Source organism: Crocuta crocuta, unplaced genomic scaffold, assembly GCF_008692635.1.
Source record: "Crocuta crocuta isolate KB4526 unplaced genomic scaffold, BGI_CrCroc_1.0 scaffold38, whole genome shotgun sequence".
NCBI classification, from domain to species: Eukaryota; Metazoa; Chordata; class Mammalia; order Carnivora; family Hyaenidae; genus Crocuta; species Crocuta crocuta.
In genome coordinates this window covers 7,065,469-7,073,143 of record NW_027532605.1, presented here as the reverse complement: position 1 = coordinate 7,073,143, position 7,675 = coordinate 7,065,469, and the positions used below count along the sequence as shown (strand labels likewise).

General features: G+C 38.5%; 1 pseudogene; it reads left to right on the top strand.

Moving 5' to 3' along the window:
* Positions 1 to 378: 378 nt before the first annotated feature.
* On the top strand, positions 379 to 768 carry LOC144244898 (histone H2A.Z pseudogene; annotated as a pseudogene).
* Positions 769 to 7,675: the final 6,907 nt, after the last annotated feature.

The following is a 7,675-nucleotide window of genomic DNA, read 5'->3' as shown; positions in this document are numbered from 1 at the left end:
GGCAGCCCTGAGTAAAATAAACCTCTTGCAACCCTCACTCTCAGCATTGCTTCCCAGAGAACCAAAAGTTAAATTCTCTAAGAGTAGAGCATAACACATTGGTCTAATTAAGGACTGATTTCCTAGTTCATGAGATCAGACTGAAACAGATTCCTTTGCATTGCAAGGAGTAAACCTTTGCAGAAATGCACACACATTTTCAAAGCATGGCCAGAATACAAGCTCCCCTAATGTTGCTTCCCATCCTCATGAAATCCAATAGGAAAGAAATCCTAGGCAGTTTGAATCACTGTGCGACGGAGTAGTCAGTGGGGTCCCGCTGGCTATCCGACTAGTCTTTTCTCCACCTTGCTTGTTGAAGCTTCAGCAGAATTCGAAATGGCTGGTGGTAAGGCTGGGAAGGACTCTAGAAAGGCCAAGACAAAAGCTGTTTCCCGCTCGCAGAGAGCCGCCTTGCAGTTCCCGGTGGCCCTATTCCTGGACACCTGAAATCTAGAGCGACCGGTCATGGACGTGTGAGGGTGACTGCCACTGTGTACAGCACAGCCATTCTGAAGTATCTCACCGCAGAGGTACTTGAATTGGCAAGAAATGCATCAAAAGACTTGAAGGTAAAGCATATTACCCCTTGTCACTTGTAACTTGCTATTCGTAGAGATGAGGAATTAGATTCTCTCATCAAGGCCACAATTGCTGGTGGTGGTGTCATTCCAAACACCCACAAATCTCTTATTGGGAAGAAAGGACAACAGAAGACTGTTTAAAGGATGCCTGGACTCCTTATTATCTCAGAACTCTAAATACCCTTAACAGCTGGTCATTCCAGTGGACTGTATCCCTGTGAAAAACACAATTTTGCCTTTTTGTAATTATATTTGAGCAAGTTGGAAGTTTAATTAGCATTCTAGGCAACCAAAGTTCTGCATTCGAGTCAACCATATTTAAGTGTTACTGTGGCTTCAAAGAAGCTATTGATTCTGGATTTTGATTGAGTTGACTGTTTTTAAAAAACTGGATTTTAATTGTGTTGCAGAAGTTATAGTAACAAACATTTGGTTCTGTACAGACATTATTTCCATTCCAGTGGATAAGCTCAATAAAGGTCATAATCCCCCACCCAAAGAAATCCCAGCCAAAGAGAAAAGATAATGTCCACACAAAGACTTGTATAAGAACGTTCATGATAACTTCATTGATAATAGCCAAAGACGTAACAGCCCAGTATTCATATAAAGGAGAATTAATAAACAAACTGTGATGCATCCATAGAATGGAAACTACTCAGAAATATAAAAGGAACAAATTACTGATATCCACAAAATCATAGATAAATTTCAAAATCATGTTAAATGAAAAAGGCTTATCCAAAAGAGTACATAATATATTATTTCACTTACGAAGATCTAAAAAAAGCAAAGCTAATTCATATACATTTAAAAAATATTAGTAATGATTGCCACTTGGACAGGGAGGAGGACAGAGTCTGACTGGAAAGAAACTCAAGGGAAGTTTCTAGAGTAATGTGATGGTCCACACCTTGATAGAGACCTGGTTTATATAGGTACATACATGCATTTTGTCAAACTCTAAAACCATACGTAAGTTCTATGCATTTTATTGTACATGCATTTTTTTCATGTTTATTTTTGAGAGGGCGCAACCAGCAGAGGAGCAGAGAGGGGGGCACAGGATCTGAAGCAGGCTCTGAGCTGACAGGCTGGCAGCAGGGAGCCTGATGTGAGGCTTGAACTCACAAACCCCAAGGTCATGACCTGAGCCAAAATCAGTCACTCAACTGACTGAGCCACCCAGGTGCCCCTATGGAAGTACATTTTACCTTTAGAGGGAAAAAAAACTGTAAAAAATGTTGAACTACAGCTACTGATTTGCATGCTAATGTATTTAGAGAGAAATGTACTGATCTCTGCAATATACCTTAAAATGGATTAAAAAAACGATGAATTGGTGATAGAGGAGTGAATGTAATATATGACAAGGCAGTATAGTAAAAAAAAAAAACAACAAAAAACTAATGGTAGAATCTATTTGTTATTTTAACTCTAAAACTCTTTCAACTTTGTTGTATATTTGAAATTTCATATATAAAAATGTGGGAAAATATAAGTATATATGTAAAGACCAACTACATATTTTTTTAAGCACAGTATTGACACCTAATTTAAACTGCTGTATTATATCCAGTTGCATCTGCCAGCTTTATATCTACTGGCTTCTTATTTAAGTTAATCAAAACTGATAGCTGGACAGTTAAGCAAAAATGTCAATTAAAAGAGAAAATAACATTTATGATGCATGCATACTTTAAGCATTTTATTTTTAACTCTAAATGTATAGATATATAAATGTATAAATTTTTTCAATATTTTGTTGTAAAGTTTTTTTTAATTGTTGTTCTAATCACCCTCCTAATGCATCATTTATTACGTTTTCTTATAGCTTCTTCAAATTAGAGAGAAACCTTGACCTTGCAAAGCAACTGAATGCATAACTCATCATATATTTTCATCTTTTCCTTTAGTTTTCTAGATATGATATTTTGACAAAAAATAATTCTTTGAATCTAAAGATCTTTGCAACTCATTCATTTAAAAACTCCTCCTTTCGGGGCGCTTGGGTGGCTCAGTCGGTTAAGCGTCCGACTTCGGCTCAGGTCAGGATCTCACAGTTCGTGGGATCGAGCCCTGTGTCAGGCTCTGTGCTGACAGCTCAGAGCCTGAAGCCTGCTTCAGAGTCTGTCTCTCTCTCTCTGACCCTCTCCTGCTCATGCTATCTCTATCTCTCTCAAAAATAAATAAAACATAAAAAATAAATTAAAAATCCTCCTTTCCTGGACCTGAGAGTAAAGATGGCAGAGTAGCAGAAGGACACCATGCTTGCCTCCACCCCCCAACACAGCTAAATATGTATCAGATCATTCTGAGCGCCCACCCAGGAAACGGATCTGAGGACAGACAGAATGAACTGCACAACTAGAGGGAGAAAAGAGGCCACATTGTGGAAGGTAGGAGGTGCTGAGTCATGATTTGGGGGAGAAGAGTTGCGGGTGCTGTGGAGGGGAGGCAGCCCTGGTCAGGGAGAGAGGAGAGAAGGAGGAAGACAGAGAGAAAGAAAGAGAGAAGGGTACAGGGCATCGCACCAGAAAACCACTTCCCCAAAACCACTGACTGGGAAAACAATTGGGGCTGATGATTGAAAGTTTTTACAAGCAGCGAAGCTCAAAGTCTGAAGTTTTAGAAATCTACAACGTCACTAAGAGAGGTATTCCTCTCGAGGAGGGCAGAGGCCAGGGAGTGGATAGCTGGGTGGGAGGATCCCCTGGTTTGCATTAGAGTAGACAGTTCCCCTTCCTGGAGTGCATTTGGAAGAAATGGCACTGCCCTTCCTGGAAATAAGAGCCAGTGGGTGCCACTGAGCCACCCATTGATTAGCAAAGGAACAGAGGCTCCTGCTGAGAGCAGTTAACCCGAACTCCCGCTTTTTGCTGTCCTTCACCATAAACTCCAAGTCCCTGTGCATTCCTGCCTGGCAAGACCCTCCCCCAGAGGATCAGCACAGGTCCAAGCTGCACTTGGATTTTTTAAACCTGAGATAAAACACAGAAGCAGTGTACCACCAGGCAGGCAAACAGCTCAGACACAGACAGAGTGAAGAAGGGATGTGAGGGATACTGGGGACAAATGAGGGGAGACTGTTCTATCGGAGCTTTCTGAACAGTGACAGGTGGTGACTCCCCTCTCCAGGGACTACAGAGCTGGCTGATGCCACTTTTACCCCCACCCATCAGAACAGACTTCAGTGAGTAGCATAGCACCCACAGCGGGGGCTTGAGCCACTTACACCAAGTCCTGCCCCCCCTGCACTCTGCAAGTGCTCTGAACTAGGCCAGTGTGCCTGCAAGTCAGAGCAGCAGGCCCCTCCCCAAGAAGAACTGCACAGCCCCTCTTCATGCACCAAGTTTACTGACCAGAGATGGTTACACAGCTTCAAATCTAAGGGAAAGAGCATCTATCCTCTTTTAACAAGCAGACCAAAATACACCTAGTTAAAACTCACCACACAGTATACAAGGTCCAAACACTTCCTACTGCATGCAAAAAGAAACTCTACAGAGGATGGACCTGAGAGAAAGAGCAGTTGAAACACAATAGCAGAGTGCACACAGCATACACCAAAAACACTTCCTAAAGCACCAGGCCCTGGACAGTATGAGATCTCTTCTTAATATAGCTATTACTCTCAGAAGCAGGAAGCATAACAGCCTTTCCTAACACACATAAGACAGAGACCTAGAAAAAATCCCAAGGCAGAGGAATTCATCCCAAAAGAAAGAACATAAAGAGGTCTTGACCATGGATCTAATCAAAACCGTAATAAGCAATATGCTTGAACCAGAATTTAAAACAATCGTAAGGATACTACCTGGGCTTGAGAAAAGCATAGAAGACACCAGGAGTCCCTTACCACAGAGACAGAAGATATAAAAACTAGTCAGACCAAAATGAAAAATGCTATAACCAAGATTTAATGATCACAATGATGAAAGAAACAGAGGAATGAATTTTATATAGAAGATGAAATTATGGAAAATAATGAAGATGAAAAGAAGATAGAATATTTTTGGATCACCAAAACAGACTTAGGGAATTCAGCACTCCATGAAGTGTAAAAATATTCATATCATAGAATCCCAGAAGAAGAGAGGAAAAGGAAGGGAGAAGGTTTATTTGACCAATTTATAGCTGAAAACTTCCTTAAACTGGGAAAGGAATCAGACATCCAAATCCAGGATGCACAGAGAACTCACATAAAAATGAACAAAAACAGGCCAATAGCAAGAGGTTTTATAATAAAATTTGCAAAATACATGGGTAAGAAAAGAATCCTGAAATCAGCAAGGGAAAAGAAATCCCCAACCTACAAGGGAAGAGAAATCATGTTTCCAGAAGATCTCTCCACAGACACTTGGATCAGAAGGGAGTGGATGATATATTTAACATGCTGAAGGGGAAAAATATGCAGCCAAGAATACTTTATCCAGCAAGGCTGTCATTCAGAATAGAAAGAGAGATAGAGTTTCCCAGACCAAAAAAAAAAAGAAAAAAAGAAAAAAACTAAATAAGTTTATGAACACTAAACCATCCATGCAAGAAAATCTCCAGAAACACTGACTTTATATGTACTTCAATGGCACTAAATTCATATTTATCAATAAGCACTCTAAATATAAATGGACTAAATATTCCAATCAAAATACATAAGGTGTCAGAATGAATAAAAAAACAAGATCTATCTATATGCTGCCTACAAGAGACCCATTTTCAAACTGAAGACACCTGCAGCTTGAAAGTGAGGGGATGGAAAACCACTAATCATGCTAATGGACATCAAAACAAAGCCAGAGTAGCCATATTTATAACAGACAAACTAGATTTTAAATCAAAGACTATAACAAGATATAAGGGCAGTATATCATAATAAAGGGGTCCTTCCAACAAGAAGATCTAACAATGGTAAAGATTTATGCTCCCAACTTGAGAGCACCCAACCATATAAATTAATTAATAACAAACATAAAGGTACTCAATATTGTTGAGGACAATACAATAATAATACAATAATAGTAGAGGACTTTAATAACCCACTTGCAGCAATGGACAGATCATCTAAGCAGAAAATCAACAAGGAAACAATGAAGCAGCACTATACACATTCTTTTTGAATGCACATGGAACATTCTCCACAACAGATCACACACAAATCAGGCTTCAACAAGTACAAAAAGATTGAGATCATATCGTGCATATTTTCAGACCACAATGCTATGAAACTTGAAATCAACCACAAGAGAAAAAACTAAGAAAGACAGCTAATACATGGAGGTTAGAGAACATCCTTGTAAAGAATAAATGGGTTAACCAGGAAATTTAAAAGTAGAAATTTAAAAAAATACATGGAAGCAAATGAACATGAAAACACAACAGCTCAAAACCTTTGAGTTGCATCAAAAGCAGTCATAACAAGAAAGTAAATACCATTAGAGGCCTAACACAAGAAGCAAAAATACTCTCAAATTCACACCTAACTTTATACCTAAAGGAGCTAGAAAAGGAACAGCAAGTGAAGCCTAAAGCCAGGTGAACAGAAATAATAAAGATTACAACAAATATAACTGATTAGAAACAAACAAACAAACAAAAAAACCAGTAGAACAGATCAATGAAACTAGGAGCTGATTTGTTGAAAAAAATTAGTAAAACTGATTAAACCCCTAGCCAGACTCATTAAAAAAAATAAAGGATCCAAATGAATAAAACACAAATGAAAGAGAAGAGATCACAACCAACACCAGAGAAATACAAACAATTATAAGAGAATGCTATGAAAAATTGTATGTAAACAAATTGAGGAAACTGGAAGACATGGATAAACACCTAGAAATATATAAAGTACCAAGACTGAAACAGGAAGAAATAGAAAATTTGAACAGACCCATAAACAGCAAAGAAGCTGAATAATAATCAAGAATTTCCCAACAAATAAACCTAACCAAATAGGTAAAAGATCTGTATTCTGAAATTGATAGAACACTTTGGAAGAGATTGAAGAAGACACAAAGAAATGGAAAAATATTCCATACCCGTGGATTGGAAGAACAAATATTGTTAAAATGTCTATACTTCGCAAAAGCAATCTGCACATTCAGTGCAATCCCTATGAAAATACCACCAGCATTTTTCACATAGCTAGAAGAAGCAATCCTAAAATTCATATGGAACTCTAAAAGATCCTGAATAGCCAAAGCAGTCTTGAAAAAGAAAAGCAAAGCCAGAGGCATCACAATTCTGGACTTCAAGCTATGTTACAAAGCTGTAGTCATCAAGACAGTATGATAGTGGTACAACAACAGACACATGGTTCAATGGAACAACATAAAACCTCCAAAAGGACCCACATACTATATGGTCAACTAATCTTTTACAAAGCAGGAAAGAATATCCAATGTAAGAAAAGACAGTCTCTTCAACAAATGGTGTTAGAAAAACTGGACAATCTTGCAAAAGACTGAAACTGGACCACATTCTTACACCATACTCATTAATAAACTCAAAAGGGATGAAAGACCTAAATGTGAGACAGGAAACCATTAAAATCTTAGAGAAGAACATAGGCGGTAACCTCTTTGACACTGACCAGAACAACTTCTTACTAGACAGGTGCCAGAGACAAGGGAAACAAAAGCAAAAATGGGACTACTGGGACTTCATCAAGATAAAAAGCTTCTGCACAGTTAAGGAAACAATCAATAAAACTAAAAGGCAACCTGCAGAATGGGAGAAGATATTTGCAAATGACATATCTGTTAGAATTAGTATCCAAAATCTATAAAGAATTTATCAAACAAATAAACAATCCAGGGAAGAAATGGGAAAAAGACATGAATAGACATTTTCCCAAAGAAGACATCCAGATGTCTAACAGACACATGAAAAGATGCTTGACATCACTCATTATCAGGGAAACACAAATCAAAACCACAATGAGACATCACCTCACACCTGTCAGAATGGCTAAAATTAACAACACAGGAAGAAGCAGATGTTGGTGAGGATGCAGAGCAAGAGGAGTCCTCTTACACTGCTGGCAGAAATGCAAA